This window comes from Pinus tabuliformis, chromosome 6 (genome assembly GCF_031772625.1).
Source record: "Pinus tabuliformis cultivar Carrire ecotype Pingquan chromosome 6, CPIR1, whole genome shotgun sequence".
In the NCBI taxonomy this organism is placed as follows: Eukaryota; Viridiplantae; Streptophyta; class Pinopsida; order Pinales; family Pinaceae; genus Pinus; species Pinus tabuliformis.
In genome coordinates, this window is record NC_142292.1 from 238,739,598 (window position 1) to 238,764,803 (window position 25,206).

The following is a 25,206-nucleotide window of genomic DNA, read 5'->3' on the forward strand; positions in this document are numbered from 1 at the left end:
TCAAGCCATTACAAGAAATACTCATTATGAACTTTGTTAGCCCTTTACAAATCCTTTATTATTAAGTGAAATATTCGCCAATATCTTACAAGATTTTATAATCCAATGAAAGATTCGCCATGGTTTTACAAGATAATATAATTTGGTGAGAGATTTGCCAAAAAAATTATATATACATATTATATTATTGATAAAATCGCCTTCCATTTTTCCTATGTATCATGGGGATTTGCCCATTTAGTATATATATAAATTTAGGGGGTTCTTAAGATTTTCATTGATTTGGAGTCTGCATGGTCTCCAGGCTGTAAATGGGTAAAAAATGGTTGAGCAGAGTTCCTGGGATTTAGAATTCATCTACAGAGGGCTTTGAAATGAAATAACAGTCAAAAGAGTGAAAAGGGGGCTTCTTTGGCTTTTAATGGACAATGGTTAAATTTGGGTGCGGGATTAATAAATGAATAGTGGGTAGTTTGCTTTTACGTGAGGAGGCAATTTTATGGTATATTGCACCGCTTTTGAGTGAACAACAATATTTTTTTAGAGCACACGATATAACGTGGGGCTGCCATGTAGCAAAAGAGCGCTCGGTGGAAACCACGAATCTCACGTGCTTTTGGAATTTTAACTGTCGGACAATGGGAGCACGCGATATGGATATGGGCCGTCGAATCTGGGAGCAGTTGATCGGAGGGCTATCACTCGACAAAGTTGCAAGGACTGAGTCGGGGTGTGATTGGCGAGGCATGGGGATTAATAATGCGGCAGGTTACATATAATCAAAGGTTTAGTGAGGGTCGGGGATTTATATAGTGGGCGGGTAATATACATAAAGCGAGACTATAGGTTAGGAAATAACTTAGGATAAGAGGGTTTAGTGGGTTTTTAAGGGAAAAATGGAAATTAATAAGGGGGAAATGATTTCTAAAAGGGTAATCTGTACGGAAAAGGGTGAAATCAAGGGGGGAAAGGGTTAAAATGAAGGGAAAGGGTTATTACAAGGGGAAATGAAGAGGGAAGGGTACTTTTGAATCAAGAAAGGGAAATTAGTGAATAAAAAGTAATGAAGGGGTAATGAAGGGAAATTATTAAACTAGAAATGTAGGGGTTTAGTGAAATGAGGGGAAATTAGTGAATAAGCTTTAGTATTCAGGCCTAAAATCATATAGAACTTTTTAGGGTAAACACCCAAAGTAATACACAATTTTTGTGAATGTCCTCCTTCCTTTGATAGTTCCTCCTGCACATGAAACATAATATTTAAGCATGATAAAGGTGCATTTGAGCTAGCAACCTTGTGCATTCCAAAACCTCTTCTACCTACCCTTTATTTACCCTAGCATTTTCTCTTCATTTATTGGGTGCATTTGAGCTTGCTGACCCTTTATTCCTTTTTCTTTGATAAGCAAACTATCTAATTCTAACCTTATAACTTCCAAGGGATCAAATTAAACTAATGAGCTCCTTATTATTCTCTACCTAACTACTAATCTGCCAAGATTAAATAGTTTAGCTAGATCTTCATTCTCTATCTACCAACATGAAATTTAAAGCATGAATGGATCAAGATTAAACTATTTGACCATCATGGATTGTGGAATTTTGAAAAGCTGCACACAATCTTATTTGGCAAGGCAAGTAAAAAGTAGTGACATTTGAATTTGCATCACTTTCTGAATCTATTTTGATCTCTTTTTGGCGGGGTTCATATTTTGTTTTCCTTTTTAATCCTTTTCTTTTAGTCCTTTGATTTTTGTTTTAGGACTTACCCTCTTTACATTTTTATTTTTAATATAGGAAATTTTTTTTCAAAAAGCAAAAGCATGTACAAAATTACAAGATTGATCATAGCCAATTCAAAATTATGAATCCTATTATTATAGGACCCTAACAGTGGCTCCACATGGGTATGACATTTCCTGGTGAAATGTCAAGAACTTTAAGATGAGTAGCCTTTTGAATTTTGACTCTGCTTGCCTTGTAATTTCTTCTCTATGATATGCTTTATTGATACATATGATGTGCACCTTTCAATGCTTAGGGCCTTCTCTTCGAGCTTCAACCTCAAAGATAATCATCCAATCCACTCTAAAATTTGCAATGTTATATATAATGAGAAAAGTAAACAAAATGAACTAATGTTAATCTAGGTACAAGTAATGTTTCACCATTTTACCATTGACTGGTCCACTAGGTAGATCTGTTCCATCTAGCTACCTCCAGAAAAATGTATTGTTACCTCTGTAACCATAAATGATATAAGGGCCTTTCCATAGGAAATCAAATTTACCATGTTTACCCTTTTCTTCTCTTATGGAATCCGATTTTAGCACTTTGTCACCTATGTAAAAATCATCAACTTTGGTTTTGTTGTCAAAAATATTTTTGATTTTATCTTGGATCACCTGGGATTTGACATAGACTTCTTCCCTAGTTTGCTACAAATGTATTGTCTGATTTATCCTCCTTTGGATATCGTTGGATTCTACCTGCAGTTCTTGAATCATTTTCATCACTGGTACTCCTAAAGAGGATGGAAAAACAACATCCATTCCATACACTAGTTGATAAGGAGATGTACCAATGGACTTTTTTGTAGTGAGTCTGTCTGCCCATAAGGCATTAACCAACTTTTTGTTCCAGGTATTCTTATTGTCTTCTAACAGTTTCTTGATGATATTAACAAGGCTTTTGTTTGAGGATTTTGCAAGTCCATTACCTTGAGGGTAATAGGCAGTAGAATGACCAAGGGTAATGTGATATTTTTTACAAAATTCTATCATTTTATTGGATTTTAAAGAAGAAACATTATCAGTAATGAGATTTTGTGGGCATCCAAATCTTGAAATGATATTGTTTTCAAGAAATGAGATGATGACATAATTTGTGGCTTGTCTAGAAGGGATGGCTTCTATCCATTTGGTGAAGTAATGAGTGGCTGTCAAAATCAATTTATGTTGTTCTGAGGAGGATGGGTGAATTTCACCAATGAAGTCTAAACCCCACTGCTAAAATGGAATTTCTATGGAGATGGGTTTTAGGGGAAAGGGTAATAGCTTTTTCTTGCCTTCAAATATTTGGCGTTTGTGACAGGAGGCCACATATTTCTTGACATCTTCAAAAAGGGTTGGCCAATAAAACCTACCCTTAAAATCTTATCAGCAGGTGTTTTCCAGTATAGGTGTCCTCCACAATATCCTGCATCAAATTCTTGCATAACTTTTTCAGCTTCATCTTTTAATAAACAAGTCAACAAAATGCCACCATTATCTTTCCAAAATAAATAATTCTCTATGATACACTATTTCATTGATTTCATTTTCAAGAATCTACCTTTAGTTCTATATAAACTAAGAGGAGATTGTAAATTTAGTGAAATAAATATGATATTTGTATACCAAGGTGAATCTAAAAAAGCTTCACTGAACTATGGAGTTGCCATCTCTTCCTGATCATCTAGAGATCCAATGAAATTTATATCTAAGGCTTGATAGTTCAATTTAGCCATGAGTTAAGCCAAACCTTGGCCTTTGATTAGTTTTGTGGGCTTTATTTCAATATCATATTCCAAAATAGTGGCAATCCATTCGCCTCCCTTTCCTTCAGGCCCATTCTGTGCTAGAATGTCATTTACTACTAAATTTGGAACATATGAAATGATGTGTGAGTATAAAATGTACACTCTGAAATCTTTAATAGCCTTCACTAAATAAAGTACATGTTTTTCCATTATATTATACTTTAGTGTAGCATCTCTCAAAGATTTGATGAAAAATGCAATAGGTTGATCATAACCTTGATCATTCTTTTGCAACAAGACTATTGCAATATTGTGTTCTGAAGTAAAGGAAAAAATTATAATTTTTTTTTTTTTAAATCAGGGCTTATGAGGATAGGTGTTTTAGTAAGGGATTCTTTGATTGCCTCGAAAGACTTCTTAACCTCTACTATCCACTTAAGTGTTGAATCTTTCTTTAACATTTTATTCAATTCTCTAATTACTTCTGCTAAGTTAGAAATGAATGTTCTAAGAAAATTTATTTTACCTAAGAATGATTGTAATTCTTTGATGTTCCTATGGTTAGTGATATTTATGATTGCCTCTATTCTAGCTGGATCAATTCTAGTATCCCAAGAGTTTACCTTCTTCTAACCCAAAGAGTGTCTTTTTGGGATTCAAGGAAATACCAAATTTTCTACATTTAATAAAAAATCTTCTTAGGTGATCTAGATGTTCATTATCTGATTTGGAAAACAATGTGATGTCATCTTGGCAAACAACTAGAAAGTCATAGATTTCTTTTGCAAAAGTTATGTCCATTTCTCTTTGGAATGTTTCTCCAGCATTCATCAATCCAAAAGGCATCTTTAGATACATGAAAGTACCCCAGGGAGTGGTAAATGTAGTCTTTGCTTGATCCTCTAGTTGAATTAAGATTTGGTTGTATCCAGAGAATCCATCAAGCAATGAAATTTTGGATGACCCTACTACCCTTTGGAGAATGTGGTCCATTTTAGGGAGGGGATAGTTATCTTTCAATGATACCTTTTTCAAGTTTTTGAAATCAACACAGAGTATGATTTCTCCTATTTTCTTTCTAGTGGTGACTAAGTCAGAGACCCAATCTAAATATCTAATAGGTGCTATGATTTGTGCCTCATACATCCTTTTTTACTTATTTTTCAATGAATGGCATAATAATTGGATTAATTCTCCTAAGATTTTGTTTAAAGAGTTTTTGATCTTCTTTGATGGGTATCTTATGTTGAATAATACTGGTTTCATAAGACTTGAGGTATTCATAACTCCAGTCAAAGACATCTTGAAATTCCTTAAAAAAACGTATGTATTTCATCCTTTTAGCTAGAGGTAAGGCTTTGGATAATTTGATAATCTTAGGGTTTTCTTCTGTTCCTAGGTTACATTCTCCTGTGTTTGATCTTAAGGGCTCCATCTTTGGTTTCCTAGCTACATCATTTGAATCAAATAAATCTTCTAGTGGGACTAATACCTTAGGCAAAAAGTTATTATTGAGGTTTAAGATCTCAGAATCATCATTAACTAATTCTTCTATTTCTACTTTTTGTAACTTATCTATTTCTACTTTAGTGAATTTAGTGGGTTTATCTACAATATTTACATCTATCTTATCATCTATGATGTCATCTACCGTACAATCAGTATCTATGTTACAATTTTGGAATTATCCCTCAGCATTCATAAAATCATAGATTTGAGAATCTTGTGAAAATATCTGCCAATATTTCAAATTGTCAGGTATAACAAGCCGGTGTCTTACCTCTGTAGTGTACTGGTGATTGGACTGAAAGGGTAATCTGCAAGTGCTAGCAAAAGTAGCCAAACTGTGAGCTTGCATGTTTTGTTTCCTAGGAATAACATCAAAATCAATTTCAAGTAGTTCTTTAATCAAATCTAGAACAGTTTCTTTGTATTGGCTAAGCCTAGGATTATTTACAGAATAATCTCCTCTTATTTGTTTTACGATTAATTCAGAGTCTCCCAAGATATAAACTCTCTTGGCTCCAAGGTTTCTCACAATTTGCAATCCTAAGATTACAGCTTCATACTCTTCCATGTTGTTTGTGCATTTAAAGTTTAACCTAAATGCATGACCTTCATAGTGATTATTTTCCATATTATGAATCCAAACTCCTGCACTTGCTCCTAATCTATTTACTGAACCATCAGAGTCTAAGTGCCACCTAGATTGATGAAATATATTTTCACTATCTGGTTCTTTATGTTATTGTTTGACAACCATGTCATTGTCCTTTTCAATGTTTGAATTACATAAAATGAAAGAATCCATATCAGAATGTACAGAATAAATAGTATAGTTCTCTGGTTTATGTGTACCACTGACCATGTATTTCATTAAAGTTTATCTATAAAGCTTTTTGGGCTGACCAAATACTGAAATTGTGGCATAAAACATGTCTAATTATAGAGATCCCTGCAGTTTTGCTCCCCATGAGCGAGACAATAGCATTCCATACTTTGGAGTGATATCAGCAACTACAATATCCATCACAATGGTCTTCCCTAGGCATTGAACTAGAGTGACACACAAGTCTTTTATTAGGCCTAGGCACTTGACTTTACTTGAATCAAAAGAGAAAATATCTTTGTATGGCCTGCTTATATCTAAATCCAATGTTTCCATGATTTCTTTTGGCATTAAATTATGAGGTGCTCCTAAATCTAACATAGCATTGTGCAAGATTTGATCATGAATAGTCAAGCTAATGTAGAATGGAGGAATACCACTTTGTTCATGTTTTCCATTTACCTCAGGACCAAAGATTAATTCTAGTTTGTCATCATTTAGATTAACAGAGTCTTCTCCTTCATCTACATTCAGTGTTTTAGTAATTTGGGCTTTTTATGAATCATTTCTTATCAATTCTATTAAAGGAACTGATATTTTTAATTTGGCAATTTCATTTTGGATATTAAAAGGAGTCTGTGTTTTCCCTAACTGAATGATTTCTTCCTTGGCAATTGGAGTTTGTGTAGTTTTATCTTTCTTATCTTCAGTTGGTAATTCAGTTTGTGTTTGGGTATCCTTTGTTTTACTATTTTCAATTCTTTGTTTTGGAACAGTTTGGGAAGTAGCTGAAATCCGAGTAGCATCTGAAGCTTGGACACCCTTTGAAGTTTTAAAAGCAACCAATTTTTGAATATCAGCTAAATTTTTAACAACAGTGTTTGTAATGTCTACAATTTTTGGACTCGCTGCAATCTTTGGAGTTTTTTGGGTTTCCCTAGAGAGAATTTGTAGCACTTTGGTTGCAGGAGCTCCCACTGTTTCCTTGACCTGAGTTTGGATAGTTTTGTTAGTACGGGCTTCTGTGTTTTTTTCTACTTCTAAGGTTATATTTCTTATGAACTTCATTAATAGCAAATTCATAACCTTGTTTATAATCGAAGGACTCTCCAGATTGTAACTGTAATTGTTGTAACATGTGTAATTCTTGTTCTTCTTAGGTAAGGAAAATAGTATTACCATCATTTATTTGGATTAATTTAATATGAGTGTCTTCATCTTCCTCATTTTGGTGAGAACTTTCAACATAGTTTTCTTGGAAAGGTGGTCTAATTTGTTGATCAGGTGGCCCTTATCTAGGCTTACCAGTATTGGGATTCTTCCTAAAGTTTGGATTTCTTATCTGAGGGCCTTTTTGTTGATTTTACCATTGTGGTTTTCTTTCCATAATCTCTAATCTATCCACTAACTTTTCTTTAACATATGAAGTGGATGGTTCTTCCTTAATGGTAACTCTCTTTTCATTCCTCATTCTAGCTCTTTTAGCTAATAAGTTATCTTCTACACTAACTGAATCACTTTGCATTTGTTCTAAAGTAGGAGGGTTTCTTTCTATAAATTGGTAAGACATATCAATGTCAAAACCATCAGGGAATTTGATTAGTGCCAAGTCTGGTGGAGGTTTGATATTTGCAAGGATTGCATTGTAAATATTGTTAAACCTAGTAAAATAGTCTTGAACAGATTCAATAAGAGCTCTTCTAATTTTTTCATATTTAGATAAAATTTGTAAAGGATGTTTCTTCCTTTCCCATATATTGATGAACAATCTATGGAAAGAAGGTAAATTACCAATATGATGAGCAAGTAAACCTTTAAACCATTTCTTTACATCACCTGCTAGTGTTTGTGCAAATAATCTCATTTGTACATCTTCTTCATCAATTTCATGTAATTCAAAGTAATCATTCATTTTATTTACATGTTGTTGTGTAGTAAATTGACCAGTACCATCAAACTAAAAGATTTTACTCTGATAGTCTTAGGGCATGGCATGTACTTAAGCTGGTAAGGTCAAAAGAGCATATTTGGAAGCCATGGATAAGATTATAGCTTGGCTAGGAGGTAAAGTAGTAGTGCTACAAGATGAACCTGAAGGGCTTACAACTGAGCTTGAAGGACTAGAAAATGTAGCAGAAGTACTAGAAGATGAACTTGGAGTATTTGGAGATGGAAATAAAACTCTGGGTTGAAGAGGGAGCTTAGGGATGATTGATTCTGTGGAATGAATTGTAGTGGAAATAATAGATGAGGTGGTACTAATTAAAGATGAATTTATAGATTCAGAAGGAATTGTAGAAGGTTTAGGAGTAACAGCAATTAGGGCAGCAAATTTAACTAACTACTGAAAGTAAGCTTCATCTATGTGTCTTATCAAATTTGAGGTTAAAACTTCAAGTTTGTCAAAGGTGTTTAGAACATGTCGATCTAAATCAGGATGTATAGTAGTCTTATTTGATTCAATAAATTGAAGAAAAGTAGGTTCTATTACAGTATCATGAATTGAAGTTTCAGATTTGGTACAAAAGAATGAATGCTCAAATGATAAATCAAATTGAAGATCCTCTAAGTTTGATAACTGTTTAGGAAGTGAATTTCCTTTGCTTAGCTGACTAATGCTTTCTTGACTTTCTACTTTATTGTTTTTTCTCAAGATTTTGTCTGGATTGTCAACAATTATAGTAGGGTTTGGATTTGGATGTGCCCTGGTATAGTCGTGGGTATAGTATGTTCTTTTGGAAGGCATAATTTTAATTTTTTGATTTTTTATTGAAATATTTTACAACCCTAAATGACCTTAAGGTGCAAAGATGAGATTTAGGATTTCCTTTAAGGTTTATTGAATTGAGGACTCGTTCACCTATATGGTTGCCACTATGTTATCACTCTAAAATTTCCCTAAGGTTTCCATGAAAGAATTAATAGAGGTAACCACAAACCTACTTTTGAGATCAAGATCTAGACTTCCTAATGCTCAGAGACGTCTCTCTCTTAATGATTTAACTTTGTTCAGTTAATTGATTTTAGGCTAGTCATTTAAGCTTGGTCGGCTTTTGATTTGATTTTGTGGTGGAATCGCTGATTTAGTTCGATAGATAAGTGTATTTTTACCATTGGGCCATGGAGTCCAAATGTCAATAAAACAAGATTGAATCAAGTTCTAAAGATAGTGTTCACAGGGCAAGGTAGGTGAGTAATTTTAAATATTTTAGGCGAGATGGTGAAGCGGTTTTTCAATCAGCTTCAAGGAGTAGTCAAGGATTCCTTAAATTGTTGGCATTATGATGCATGTGTTGTACTTGATGGCCACCCACTTGTAGCATAACAACTCACTTGTATATGGTAACTAGGTGAATCTACAGAAGAGATATCAGATGTGACAATTGTTGTGACAAAATGCAAGGCAATTCAAAGGAATCAGTTTAGAAATAATGTACAATGGCAACTCTCTCAGATGACATTTCATAATACAACATATTAAAACAAAGAATTACAGATCAAACTCCAAAGAATGAAGAAAGAGAGGTATATGCAAGTTCACTTTGTCCCAGGAGCGTATGCATGTGGGTTAACAGAAAAAAATGAGCGTATAACGTATACACACACTTTCACAAGAGTAAAAGTGCGTACATGTTGGAAAACTAAGTTTTTGGTGTGAGGTATTTTGATCCAAGGTATTTGGTCAGAGGTATTGACCCTAGGTATTTGGTCCAAGGTATTGGTCCTAAGTGGTTTTGGTCGAAGGTAATGAGAAAGGCCTAGAACTATATAAGGAGGAGAAGATCATTAGGCCAAGGTGTGCAAGTATTGAATATCTGATGAAGTGTGAGATCAAGTATGCAGGTTATAGGTTTTTGATGCTTTGCTTGATTTGAACTAAGGATGCACCTATGTGGTTGATGATGGATGATGGATCGGGATCATAAGACCTGAAATGTATTATCATGATGTGGTTTGATCATGGATAGTCTAGATTTGAATACTGACGCATGTTTTATTCTACAAATGTTGTGATCTGGGTATGACTAGATTCTGAAATAGTTGTGAATTTTTTAAGTTAGTATTTGCAGATATGTACACTGGTTCGCTTTGGTAAAAGCATACATACACGTTGGTTTGCCTCATCAGAGTAGCGTATACATTACGAAATATGATCTCTGAATTTGCAGTGGTTGTTGCGGAGTTCTGGGTTCTGCTCTGTGTTTTGGTGACTGTGTTTTGATGACAGTATTTTGAATGTTTAGATTGGTTGATTGTGATTTGCTTCAGTGATGATGGGCCTTCATTGATTCAATTGTGGGTTATTCAAACATTGATGATTTAGTTTCAATTATGGGTTAATGCAGATGTATTTAATGGTTGTATTGTAGTGGTGATTGATTTTCAGCTTCAATGTTGTTGATGGGTCGAGTATCAAAATTGGATGAAACATGGCCTTTAGATTATAGTGTTGTGTTCCAGGAGTATCCAGTTTGAAAATTCATGAAATGTGGTCACTAGAGGAAGAGAGAAGGTCATAGTCTTTTGTAGGTCGGCATCTACGTACTGGTAAACATATCGGCCAGTACAAGAGCCAAGGGGTTGGAGCTCCCTTCCAGTAACAGCTGGAAAATGAGTGAAGGTTGGAGCCTTTAGTAAGTTGGTTCCTACGTACTAGTAAATGGATTAGCTAGTACAAGAGCTAGGGGGTTGTAGCTCCCTTCCAGTAGAAGCGGGAGAACGAGAGAAGGTTGTAGCCTTCTGCAGGTGGGTGCCTGCATACTGGTATGAGTTTGCACGAATACAAGATTGTAAACATGTTTTTCTTTTATTAAAAGAAGACAGTAGCAGGTGGCTTTTTTCCCACATTGGGTTTCCACCTTAAATCTTGGTGTTCATGTGTGTTTATTATGTGTGATGGTTTGTTATGATATTACTGCACATGGTTACTATTTATATGGTTAGTAAAGTGTTGATGCATGGATCAAATATCAACATATGATGAATTAACTAAATCATAAGTTTGTTGGATATACACTGGTTGCCTTAAATACAGTTGCATGTATGCGTGAGTTACCTTCATTGAAGTAGCGTATATAAATTTGAGTATGAAAAGAAAAAGATTATTGATTTGACTAATACTGATTCACCCCCCTTCTCAGTATTATTTCCAACAATTGGTATCAGAGTAGGTCCTTTGACAAAAGCTTTATCGCTTGAAGGAGATCCGTAGAAACAATGGGAAAGAAGAAAGCACCTCAAAAGAAAAAGGCATCTCAAAGGAACTATGACAGTGGGAGAGTTAATTGGGGATTATGTGGAAGAAACTCTTCAGATTCAGAATCACCTCAAAATGAAGATGAACAAGCAAAAGAACTATCAGGTATGAATTTGTTATCCTCTGGTGATACATTTCTCTATCCATTTGAAGATGATGAAAGTGACAGTGAAACAATTGAATTTTCTCTTATGGGTGAAAGAGAAAGATATCAAATAGAGGTAGAATTTAAAAGGCTCACAGACAAAATTAGAGATCAACGAGATCTATTGGACAATAGGGAGTGTGCCTTCAAATAAGAAGCTACCAAACAAAAAGCTCAATTAGAGGAACAAGACAAAGTAATGAAGTGATACAAGGAAGAGGAAGATCAATGTCAAAAGCTGCAAGATGAAGTGACATCATTAAGAAAAGAAGTAAATAAAGGGAGCACAATAATCAAGAAACTTAAAGATAGATCCAGTTACTATGAAAGTCTTGAAGCTAAGATCCTCTCTCTAAAAGAATATCTTGAAAAATCAAATAAGAAGAATGAAGAACTACTGCAAGCTCTTGGAGAACAAGAAAAAGAAGTTCTCAAATTAAGGCAACAAATGGAAGAAGGAAGAAAAGCTAAAGAAATCATGAAGAAATAGTATCTTGAAAAGGAAGAGCAATATGAGGTTGAGGTAAATATCCTAAAAGGTAAATTAGAAGAAAAGGATAGGCTTTTATGATTTCAGGATAGTACTAAGATTTTGGATGATATTCTTAGTAGTCAAAGGTCTCTTGCCATCAAAACCAGTCTTGATTTTCATGAATCTGTTGAAGGTGAATCTAGTACACAAAGTGAGGCAAGGAAATCTAATGCAAGATTTGAAATGCTCAACAAGGAGATGAGAGGTCAACCCCATCAACAACCAAGGAAAGAAATTCTTCAAAGAAAATATTTTACTCCTAACTATGGAAGTGATGGTCAATTATTTCCTCAAATGAATAATGTTGAATGTTTTATATGTCACAATCTTGGACATGTTGCAGAGAGATGCGGAAGTAGAATGGTTCAAGACCATCACACAGTAAGATCATCAGATTCTAGGTACTTTAAGGGATATTGTTTTTCTTGATATGTTTGGTCCCAAAGCCATTGACTGCTATAGAATAAATATGAAACATGTAAGATGTTATGCATGTAACAAGTTTGGACATATACTAAAGGAATGCATGAGAAAATTTTGGGCACCATACCAAAACGAGAAAAAATCATCACTCAAAGATATGGAAGAAGAAGGAAGTGCAGTAAAAAAAATGTGGCATGGCATAGTGTATAGACATAACAGACTTAGGGGGAGCTGAAAGTGTGAAACTTCAATGTTCTAAATCACATATGCGAGTTTCATGAGGACAAGTCGCATATATACATGAGTTAGAAGTTGCACAAACGTGTATATGTGATTTGAGGAAAAGTGCAGTGGGACAAACTCAGAAAAACTGATTTGATATGATTCAGACAATTATCAGTTATCTTTTTTGTCGTGATAATAGATGACTATAGTCTATGGATGTTATTTAGAAGTGTTTTTCCTCACAAGTTGTTGATAAATTGATGTATATCTGATTGATGATGATGCCTCGATACTTCTTATTGATAAATGAAATGATCAGATCTAACAGTGAACAGGTGGAACAGGTGCAGGAGGAGAACATGCTATGCTTCTAATAAAGCATTTTTGGCATTATGTTTAGAATTATTTGGTACCTAATCAATGATGTTGATGCTTATATGGCTAAATGATACATCTTGCTATGTTACGGTTATAAGTTTCCCATGATAAAATCTCAGATGATACTTGGATCGCATAGTTGGTTTTCAGATCATATTTATGAATGATTGTGAATGTGTTTTTGATGATGCATATAGTACATATATGTTTCTTACATGGTGATCTTCATAAGGACAAGGAGAAGTACAAAGCTTGAGTACACAACTTCATTAATTGATGATGAGCCACTCATTTCTTTTATGCTGTTGTCATCATGCCTTCAAAGATGCATAAAGTTCATATGGTGCAATTATGATGCAGGATTCCTATAATTCTTGGTTTTCACATGGTTGAGGATTGTTGTTGTTGATGATATCAAGAAATCTTGACAAATGACCATGAGCTCATGGTTTTCTAGATACATATTGCTATCACTTTGATGGATATACAGTATCCTGGATACATGGATGATTACTTGCATATTGATAAATATTGTTGGTTGGCCAAGAGAATGATGTTATTGCAACCATAGCCATTTGAAGACATGGATATTCGAAGACATGGCTTACTTATTCACATAATGATGATGACTTCTTACTTTGATATTCACATTTGTTGACACTTATCAGATGTGGGATGTCCCCTAGTGATGACACATGGTTGATATATTAGGGGTTCTTGTGGAAAGATCATGCAGTTCGATGATGACTATGGCATTTTCACATATGATATGATGTGAATGATTTTGTGTTACTGCTTGGAGATATGACATATGCTTAGTTGATTCATGGGAGGTTATGAGAATTCTTTTTCTACTAAGGAAACGAAGAAAGATGATCTTGATGAGATCAAGTCTATATATGACATACTTAGTCAAAGGTTGATGATATTTACTTTTTCGTATTTTAGAATTGATGATGGAAATATATAGGTTACAAGTATAGATGCTATTGATAGATGCTTATGGTTGGTATTAGGCAATGGTGCAGATCATACATGGTGTATGATAGTTGTTGATGGCTATCATGGTCTTATTTAGATATTTCATCTCTGTTATAAATGTCACGCATATCATTCGATGTAAAGGGCATATAAAGACCCATGATGTAATAATTTGTCTCTATCTTTTGATGAGTCCTTTTTGGTCATATGATGTAAATTGTACCCCCACTATGCATGGGAGGGATGATGTAATAATTGTTATATTTCAGTCATGTTGGAATATCCCCACTTGGTTGGGAGGATGAGTCAAAATTGGTATATCCCCACTTGGTTGGGAGATTGATGTATGTATGAGTCATTGGTGATACAAAGGTCAAACTCACATAGTTGAGTGATAGAGTCATGTTATTCTTTTGGAAAATATTTCTAGACTCTGCATGTGCTCAGGGGGAGCATGGATGATATAGTGCATCTCAGCATAAACAAAGGGGAGTTCAATCAGAGAATTCAGCATGTGCCTAGGGGGAGCATGATCAATATTTATATTCAACTCTTCATATATGAAAGTCTTCATTTTGGTCAGCCCTTTGCTCTTGATATCAAAGGGGGAGAATATCTTGGTCCGCCCTTTGCCCTTGATGTCAAAGGTGGAGAGTATTTTGATGTTGCTTGTTATCTCTAACAGTTTCTACTGCTTGCAATAATCAATACCAACATGGTTACCATCAAGTCCAAACGGGGAGATTGTTGGCATTATGATGCATGTGTTGTACTTGATGGCACCCCACTTGTAGAAAAACAACTCAGTTGTATATGGTAACTAGAAGAATCTATAGAAGAGATATCAGATGTGACAGTTGTTGTGAAAAAATGCAGCGCAGTTCAAACGAATCAGTTTAGAAGTAACGTACAATGGCAACTCTCTCAGATGATAGTTCATAGTACATCAGGTTGACAGCAAAGGATTACATATCAAAGTCCAAAGAATGAAGAAAGAGAGGTATATGCAGGTTCATTTTGTCCAAGGAGCGTATACACGTGGGTTAGGAGAACAAAATGAGCGTATAACTTATACACGCACTTTCACAAGAGTAAAAGCATGTACATGTTGAAAAACTAAGGTTTTGGTCTGAGGTATTTTGGTCCAAGGTATTTGGTCCGAGGTATTGACCCTAGGTATTTGGTCCAAGGTATTAGTACTAAGTGGTTTTGGTCCAAGGTATTGAGAAAGACCTAGAACTATACTACTAGTGTAACCCCTTATTGTTATTAGTACAACACCCTTATTATATTGTTGTGCCCATGTAGTCCCCATATTGTTACTATTGTGCCCCATAGAAGCCCACTATTGTTATTATTGTGCCCTTACATTATCATTGTTATGTCGACTCTGATTATATTATAACCCCTTAGACTCCTATATATAGAAAGGAGATCTTGTCATTTGTATCATCCAAGAATTGTTCATTTGTGTAATGTAAAGGAGGTTGCCCCTTTGAAGAGGCTAAATTCTAGGGCATTGATCTATCTTTTCTATCTTTTTGTGAGCCGGTTTCATAACAGAAGTCGTCTGAGGAAGAAATTCCCTCAGTATGTGTGAATCTATTTCTCCATTAAGGGGGAGTGTTGAGATTAATGATGAAATGTATTAATGGAGTGACAGTTCAACCGAACCTTAGATTAGGAGTTTGTTCCTGATTTCTAGGGTGTTGTTTCAACTTCCCTAATTGTGTGTAAATTATATATTTCTCATGTAATGATTGTAATGGTAGAGTGTGTTCTGCGGAGGCAGCCTCCAGGTGATGTTCCACACCTGTGAGCTACTTAGGTTCAATTCAATAAATTTGATTCTTCTGATTTTAACAATAAGTGGGTAGTGAAATCTTTGTCATTGAAAAGGAACAAATGACACTATCAATTTCCAAATAAACTTTACGGCGAGTTGTAAGTACCTCGGGGAAGAATAAATTGTGGAGAATCTTAAAACACCAATATTTTTAGCTTGCTTGATAGCAAAATTCAATCTCATCCGTATTGCAAAGCAAATAATATTTTTAATTTTGTATTGTTCAATGCAACTGGATTCAAACCTGAGAATTGAGAATTGAGTGGTTTGCTACTCACAACGTCCATGCTCAGAATTGGCTCAGAAGTGTGAGGGGGGGTGTGCAACGACACTCAAAATTAGAATAACCAATGATGTTGATGACACAATCCGACATTACTTGATGAAATCAAAATATGGCAAACAAACACCATCAATGACAAGGAAGAGTGGACAAGAGTGAGATGCCTACAATATCCAAGTAAACCTAATTTGTATTGTGATTTACAATCCAAGAAAATAATCCTATGTTGGTTCACATTGAATCACAGTGGATTCACTTCAGAAAAATTTGCAGCGGATTTGCTTTAGAAAAATGTCCACAACGATGAAACAATAGTGCAAGTGAGACACTCCTAGGATGAACAAACAATGACACACTCATCAACAAATTTCATGATGTCATTGCAATGACATGTGTCCACTCTTATTGCCCAAATATACCCAACCAAACCCATCATAAGAACATTGTCAATGTAAATATATCAGTATACTATCCTTTTAAAACTATAAACTAGATCTATTAAAAGTTATAAATTTTAATGTGTTTTTTTTTTTCTCTTTCTTTTTTTTCTTAAAATATTTGTAAATATTATGTTATAATACTATCAATAAACTAATGTCTAGATGTATTTTAGCAATATATATTTTAGCTATATCATTTATTATTTTTTTTCACCAATAATTATTATTATTAATATTAATAATTTTTATTTATATTTTCAGCTTCTTTGCATCTTTACATTCTAATATAATGGATACGCTGGAAGATATTGTTATGGATTTTTTGACACTTAAATATAGTAAAAATTATTCATTTCAGTTTTTGTGTATGAATATGACCATATTTATTTATGGTGATTTACACATTATACCGATCAAAATAGTCATTATTTAATATTTACTTAATTTTTATCAAATTAATTGCAAAAATAAAAAAATAATTAATATATTTAATTAAAATTAGTTGCAAAAGATAAAAAATAATTAATATGTTTAATTAAATGTTTTAACCCATCATATTTTCAAATTCCAAGATCACTCATGTATCTCCATTTTAAAATCACACATCACAATTCCTTTGAGACTTTTGTGTCTTTATATATTCAACATTATATTTTTTGCAAACGGTTCACATTAAAACAACTTCTAGGTTATATAATATGTTGTAGGATTATTTTTGTACGAGATGATTTCCATCACATGGTTCACATCAAATTAACATCTACGTTGTTTATATATGAAAAAAACTATAGTGTTGTATATAAACCTTACTTCTATTTCCCCTTATGTACATTGGATACTTGTTTTTCCCCTTATGTACCTTGGATACTATGTTATAGGATTACAATATTAATCTTTGGGTGTACGATATTAGCCCGAGGGTTTATTATCTTGTGGTTTATAATACTAATCTAAGGATTTATAATATTAGGTTTTATAATGTTATGTTTTATAATATTTCGTTTAATATTGAGATGTTGGAATGGTATATAAATTTATATAGCATTGTAGTGTCACAAGCAGTGTCACAATACAACAATTAGTGTGACAATCATTATGACAATGTTACATGGCAATTTATTCAATGTCACATTACAACATTTCAAAAATAGAATTTAATATTAGGGTATATAATATTGAGGTTAATACTAGGGTTTAATATTAATCCTATCGTTTATAATATTGAACTTAGGATTTATAATATTAATCTTAGGGTTTGTAAGATTAATCTCAGGGTTTATAATATTTATCTTAAGGTTAAATATTAATCATAGGGTTTATAATATTAGGAGTAGTGATTGTAATTATAGGATTTAATATATTAAACTTATTGTTTGATATATTAATTTAGGGGTTATTATTATTTTTATTTTTTTTGGTCACCTTGAGGAACGTAGCATCCCGTCTGACACATAACTACCAGTAAACCTCTGGGAGGCTACAATCTATCCTCCTCCCTGTAGCCCAGGTTGCAACAAGGGAATTTGAACATGGGTATCTCGATTTTCAATGATTTCACATATATCAGATTACCAATTGAGTTGCCCCTAAGACTTAGTTTTTATAATATTAATCCTAGGCGTTGTAATATTAACCCTAGGGTTGATAATATTAGCCTTAGGATTTAATATTAGTTTATAGAATTATAAAACATAAAATTAATATTAATAAGTTTAATGTTATAAACTTTAGTGTTAATATTACAAACCCTAATATTAATATATATTAAACTGATGATTTGATATATTAATCTTAAGGTTCACAATATTAATCCTAAGGTTTATAATCTTAATGTTTTAAATAGTAATGTTATGGTTTATAATATTTATAATTAAGAAAAACCTTTAAATTAAGGAAAAAAATAAATTAAAGAAAAATACACCTAATTTTCATAATAATTAAATTGGTTGGAAAAATGATATTACATGATTCAATCTTCGAGTGCAATGATATTGTTCTATACCTGATGAGTTCCTTACCATGCATTTCCATGACAATGAAGTTTAACTTTCATGTGGATTTTGTATGAAAAATCCTTACTTGTCAAATTAGTAATTACACTAAGTTTACATAGTCTTTAATTAATAATGATGATAATCATAGAGTGAAAGAGACACACTGCTCCATGAGTAAGCATCATGTGATACCAATGCCAATGGGAACAAACATTTTTTTGTTTTTTACAACAGTAAAAAACTGAACATCTTTCCAAAATACAGTTTACATAGTTCAGTACATAGATCCAATCAGAAATCAGGAGGTCCAGATAGGCAGTGGGAACAAACATGTAAAAACCCTAATTTTTCAAACAAAAAAAGCAAGTAGTAGCTAAATGGAGAAAACATCCCTGACTGTGATTTTGATTTTAAAATGATTGTAGTGTCAACGAATAAGAGATCACTCATTCATTCTTCTCACTTTCGCTCCTTTTCTTCAAGATTTGGATGGAGAGTCCTCTACAAACCCTCAATTATTCATCCAATGTCCCTTCGCCATCACATTCTTAGAATTTGAGCCGAGGGAAAAGGGAAAATTAACCACAACCTCGGTTCCATGGATTCTAAAAGTAGCACAGTCGTATGCGAGGTTAGCCTCTTCAGTGGTGTTGAAAGTGCCTAGCCAAACCCTAGCCCCCCTTATTAGCATAATCTCTTATTTCTGCTATGAATTTTCCTCATCGTTGATTCCTCACTCCTCTGTAGCGATTCACCTTATTCTGATTCATCTCCCCACTTACCTCATCATGTGTTTGTGGCATCACGAATGAGGAAGAGGAGGAGAACTGGTGTTGTCGTTTGTAAAGTCATTGTCATTTCCTTTTGTCATTGATTTTTGGTACTATTTTGGCAAGAGCAACTAGCAGAAGCGACAGAGGAGGAAAAATAATCCAAGCCCCCAGTGGTGGTGTCCCAACTGCAAGTGGTGGTGGGGGAGAAGGATATACATGCATTTATGATATCAGTATTGTCCTCCACTTCTAGCAAATCATAGAGAATGAACTCCAACATGTTCGTGTTTATTCTTTCCCTTTCAATGTCCATGGTGGTATCTCTCTGGGACGATGTTGGTGTTCAGATATGAATCATAAAATTCACCAAATTCCACATTAATTGTTAACCTGAGATTGTTTATTTCAAAGCTATAATGCAAGGTATATGCAGATCAAAATTTCCTACCCAACATTGAACATTCAATCATAACATAATAATGTGTAACAACAAGTAAATATTGTAACTACAATCATAGTAACATCAAGTTAAGTCTCACAACAACACAATAAAATCATTGCACAACAAGGAAATAACACAACATAAATAAAACTATGGACACAACTAATCCAACAATTCCTCGTCAAGAGAGTGAGTTGTGGCAAGATCAATAACGATAAAATGCTTAGAAGATCATAAATTATATTAATCAAAATAACATAATGGAGGTCTATTGTTACAACTCTGAATTCATGTATATCTCCTAGTGATGGCTTTCCCAGCCCCATAATCATTACTTATACATTTCATTTAACAACTAATAGTGCCTAAGATTATTGTAGCTGTCTGCCTACAAATATATAGTGATTCTTGAGATATAACATAATATAAAGATAACACTTGCGCTGGTGGATAGGTTGATTGTTGCAGATGATATCCAAAGATAGTGTTGCCAGCTCCATTGTCATCCTATGCTGAAGCATGCTCTTGATCATCATTGCTTAAAATCCACAAGGAAAATTTAAGTTAGCCAACCATTTTAGGCAATAATCCCTTATGACTAAGATACATTGATTAACAGTTTAGAAAGACATGACAATAGGTATACCTTTGTTGTTTAGAATACAAATCGCAAACAAGGACATGAAATGAGCAGAGGAAAGGTATAGAAAGGTAGGTAAAAAGTGGGCAAATTTATCAACCAACAGACAACTTGAAGAGAAGCCTTTCTGTGTAAACTTCTCCTCTTCTAACATTGAACAATGGTGGACAATGGTGAATATGAAGGCGAGGAGCAGGTCGTATTTATAACATATCTATACAACCAGGAAATGGTGTGAAATTGAATCCCTCACATTGGTGTTTATTGTCAACCCTTAAATTCCTATTGTGGTCTCAATTAGTATTGCCCTAAAATTTAGAAGGCTTGGCAGGTTTTCTCAGGTGGCTGCCAGTGGTTGTGGAGGATGAAAATCCAGTATATTGTTAAATATTTTAAATTATATAACATAGAATAAAATAATATTTGTATATATTCTAGCTTCATATGCAAATCCTAATTCTGGCTAAGTGATTTATTTTCTCTGACTCTCCCTCGTTCCATTTTTAGTCGCCATCACAATTTTACAAAATGAAAAGGTGGTGAAACTACTAAATCTAATTTAGTATTATTGAATAGACACGTGCCTACATAGAAATGTGATAAGTTTCGATGTACCGATTTGAGAAATCAGAGGAGAGTCTCCATTCACATTATTAATCCATCAGACTCACATCACGATTTTCCTCCAATCCAAATACACTCTGTTCAAGTATTATCTATCTTCAACTCATTTAATTATTTTAATACAAAAAAGAAACGCCATTGTGAATACACCGTTAAATTTTGAATACCGCCATAAAGTTTGAAATTAGCAGTGGTGGTACTACACACCTAGGACCTTCATTATTGGCACATGCAGACACTTAGTTAGAGCATGGGACTACATGCAAGATCCTTTCTGCATGATTTACTCCCTGATTTTCTCCTCCTTTCACTCTGCAACTGGCTAGTTCTTCTGCATGATTTACTCCCTGATGTGTTCCTCCTTTCACTCCACAACTCGCTAGTTCTTCTGCATGATTTACTCCTTGATTTGCTCTGCCTTTCACTCCGCAACTCGCTAGTTCTCTCTGGAACTTGTTGTAGGTATTGAGTCCTCTCATTTATCACCACTATGGTGCATTACCTTGCGATATTAACCCAGTGATGCTATATCATGAGCATTGTAACCTATCTTCTGAATCAATCATTCTTTTTGTTCTTTCGATTCTTTTAGTGTTTTTGCTTTGCAAAGCTGTGTGTTCAACCTTTACTAGTTAGATTCATCTATGTAGGTTTTCTAACACATTTACATGGTATCAAAGCCCACAGGTTGCTAGATAAAAGGTGCAGCAGTACTTTATTTTGTAGGTATTACAGCTTGGAGATTGGAGATCGACAGAAAAATGGAGTTTCCCAAAGCATCGATCCTAACACTGTACAACTATCACGAATGGAAGGACCAAATGGCTCGATACCTTCATCAGAAAGGGCTGTACAGGATTACCATGGCTGTAGAAGTGGAACCCACTTCAGCCATAGAGAAATCCAAGTACCTCAACCACATGGATGAGGCCCACGGATCCATATGCATGTGCATCTCCCTAGAGTTGCAGTTTCATATATTTGCCTGCAATACTCCCAATTAGATCTGGAAAATGGTTGAAGAACTCTATGGGAAATAGGATGAGATGAAAGGACATCTGATCGAAGTGGAACTGCTGTCATTGGATCCATAGAACTATGATAGAATTCAAGACTTCTTCACCAAATATAATGATCTATTGTTGCAACTCAAGGGTTGTGGAATTGACAAATCCAAGGAGGAGAGTTGCCAAGTTCTCTCTATTATGTCAAAGATCGGACCAAAATACTCCATATTTGTGTCTAGATTTCATTCAGTAAGGCTCGCAATAGGTAAATCCTACACTATTCCTTCTCTCAAAGAGTTTATGGAGTCTTTCGCTTTTGAGCAAGATAAACTCATTTGCATGGGGAAATCAAACCTCCAAAAGCGCATGCACTTGCTGTGCATGATGGAAACCACAATAAAAAGCACATATCTGATTCAAATAAGAAAAATCAGCAGCAAAAAGACAAGGGAAAAATGCATTTCCATCCAAAGAAGGAAGGGTACACCAAGCCCTTCAATGACTCCTCTGGCTCCAGAAATGAGAAAGGGAATAAAGGAGACAAATCCACCTACTGTCACCGAGGATTCCATTCGGAATCCTCGTGCATGAAGAAACAAATTGACCAAATGGCAGAAATCCTTCAGAAGCACAACCTTGGGGACCACATCCCTCAGCGCATCAAGAAGATAATTGAGGATCCACCACATAGGAAAGGCAACAACTTTCTTTAGTTGCAATTAACTCTTCCCCTAATGCATGGATTATAGATTCTAGTGCATCACATCATATGGTTGCTGAAAAGGAAGTCTATTTCTCTTTGGATGCATGCAAAGGACCTCCCATCCTCATGGGAGATGACTCACCTATTGAGGTCACCAGAAAAGGTAGAGTGGAGCTTTTACACGGAAGCTTTGAAGATGTGCTTCATGTTCCAAAATTTCGGTAAACCTTCTTTTAGTTTATCAGATCACTCATTCTAGCACTAGAAAGAGAGTGGAATTCACTCCAAATGCAGTGAACATATATGACCTACATAGCAGCTCCAAAATTGCAACCGGTGAGGTAAACAATAGAGCTAGTGTATACATTTTCTGAATATATTGAACCTGAATCGTCCTTATTACTTACACATGCTAATGATAGTAATAGGCTTTGGCACGAGAGGTTTTGTCACTTAAATTACAGGTATATGTAGTAGCTAAGCAAGCATGAGATAGTGGAAGGCTTTCCAAATATCAGTTTCTCCAAAGGATTTTGCGAAGGGTGTGTCCTTGGCAAACATCCTAGAGAAAAGTTTGACACCGGCAAGACTCACAGAGCATCCTCTCCTCTAGATCTGATCCATAGTGATCTCATGGGGCCTTTTCCTCATCCTTCCATCAGCAAAGAAAGGTATGTGCTTACATTTATTGATGATTTCTCATGGTATACTTGGGGGTATCTTCTGAGGGCCAAATTTGAAGTTTTTGCGCACTTTGAAGATTTCGAAGCACTAGTTGAGACACAGTTAGAGAGAAAGATCAAAGCCCTCCGTACAGACAATGGGGGGGCAATATGTGAACACAACATTAGAACCTTTGCCTTGAGTCTGGCATACAGTTGTAGCACATAGTTCCACACACTCTGCAATAGAATGGAGTTGCTGAGAGAAAGAACTGATCTCTCAAAGAGATGGCTTCCTGCATGCTTCATGCTAAGTCACTACCTCATAAGCTATGGGCTAAAGCACTTAATTGTTCTAACTACATCCAGAATAGATCTCCTCATAGGTCTGTTAAGGATCAAATCCCCTTTGAGGGTTGGAGCATTAAAAAATCGGAGGTCACCCACTTTTGTGTTTTTGGCTCCCAAGCATGGGCCAGGATCCCCTTTGAAAAGAGGAAAGCTCTTGATCCACAGAGAATTGAGTGCATCTTTGTTCTGTTGACCTAGGTTGTCATTGATGTCAAATGGCAATATTCTGGATACTAAAGGATGACATGAAGCCAAGGGGATGTAGAGCAGATTCATGAAGAGACAGCAGCAAGGCCATTAGGATAGCCAAGCCATAAGCAAAGAGGAGCTACCTAAGGAGGCATATGAAAGCACATTATAGGATATTGGAGTAAGAGAGGCATTCATATATGCAAGGAGGTATTTGGAAGACACTACCAAGCCAAAGGAACAGATGGAGATAAGAGGAGCAGACAGAGCTACAAGAGGAGCCACACACACACACACACACACACATATATATATATATATATATATATAATATATATATATATATATGCCAACAGAGTTGGAAGAGCTGCTAGAGGAGCAGATGGAAACTAGAGGAGCAGACAAAGCCACCAGAGGAGCAGAAGCAAATAGAGGAGCAAACAGAGCCATGGGATGCTGCAAACACAGTTGTCGGAGCCACATAGGAAGTAGACAGAGCTATCGAGAGCAATGTATGCCACAATAGGGTTATATGCATGCAAACAAGCCTGAGGAGCCATATCGGAGGAGCATAACTAGAGCCTATCGGAGCTACAGGAGAAGTAATATATGCCAAAGGTTTGGAATCTAGAGGAAGACTGATTAGAGGAGCATTGAGGAAGAGTAGAGGACACAGTGGAAGAGCAATTAACGGAGGAGTATTACAGTGGAGCAATATATATTATAAGAGGTGGAGCAGTAGATTATATCGGTGGTTAAAAACCATATAAATATGCATTTACCACAAAAAGAGGTGGAAGGCTTATACATATATGCGTTTACCCATCGGTGGCAAAAACATAGTTATATGGCATTTAACACTATCAGAGGGCAAACGGAGACCAAAACATATATATATGGCAAACACACTATCGGCGGAGAAGTTTACATATATTGGCATATATGTGTATATCGGCGAGCAATGGACCCCACAGACTTATTATAAATAGTTGAATGCTATATCGCATCCGTGGTAATCGCGATGTATAAAAGGGCTGTCAACCACAAAACGCCAATTGCGATATGGGTGCGGACCCACACCGGAATTATGTTATGGTGTAATACCATATCGCATCCGCCCATCGCCTGTCCGACTAGAAGCACCGATTGCGATAGAGGTATGGACCCGACGGAGTTATTAAAACAATTTAAAATAATATCGCGTCCGGGTATCGGGGAATTGGCTATGTTATATGCACATCTGCCGATTGCGATTGTAAGAGCGGACCCGATGCTATATTGTGATTTGGCTTAATGTCTTATCGCGTCCATCGGCCATTGGCGACTGCCGATATGTTGTGGTCGCCTATAGCGATGAATGATGCGGACCCGATACAGTTTAGATGCGGGTGAATTAAAATTGAAGTCCGGCTCTTTAATAAGTTTCGACTGTTTCACTCATATTTCCTGTGTATTTACATAT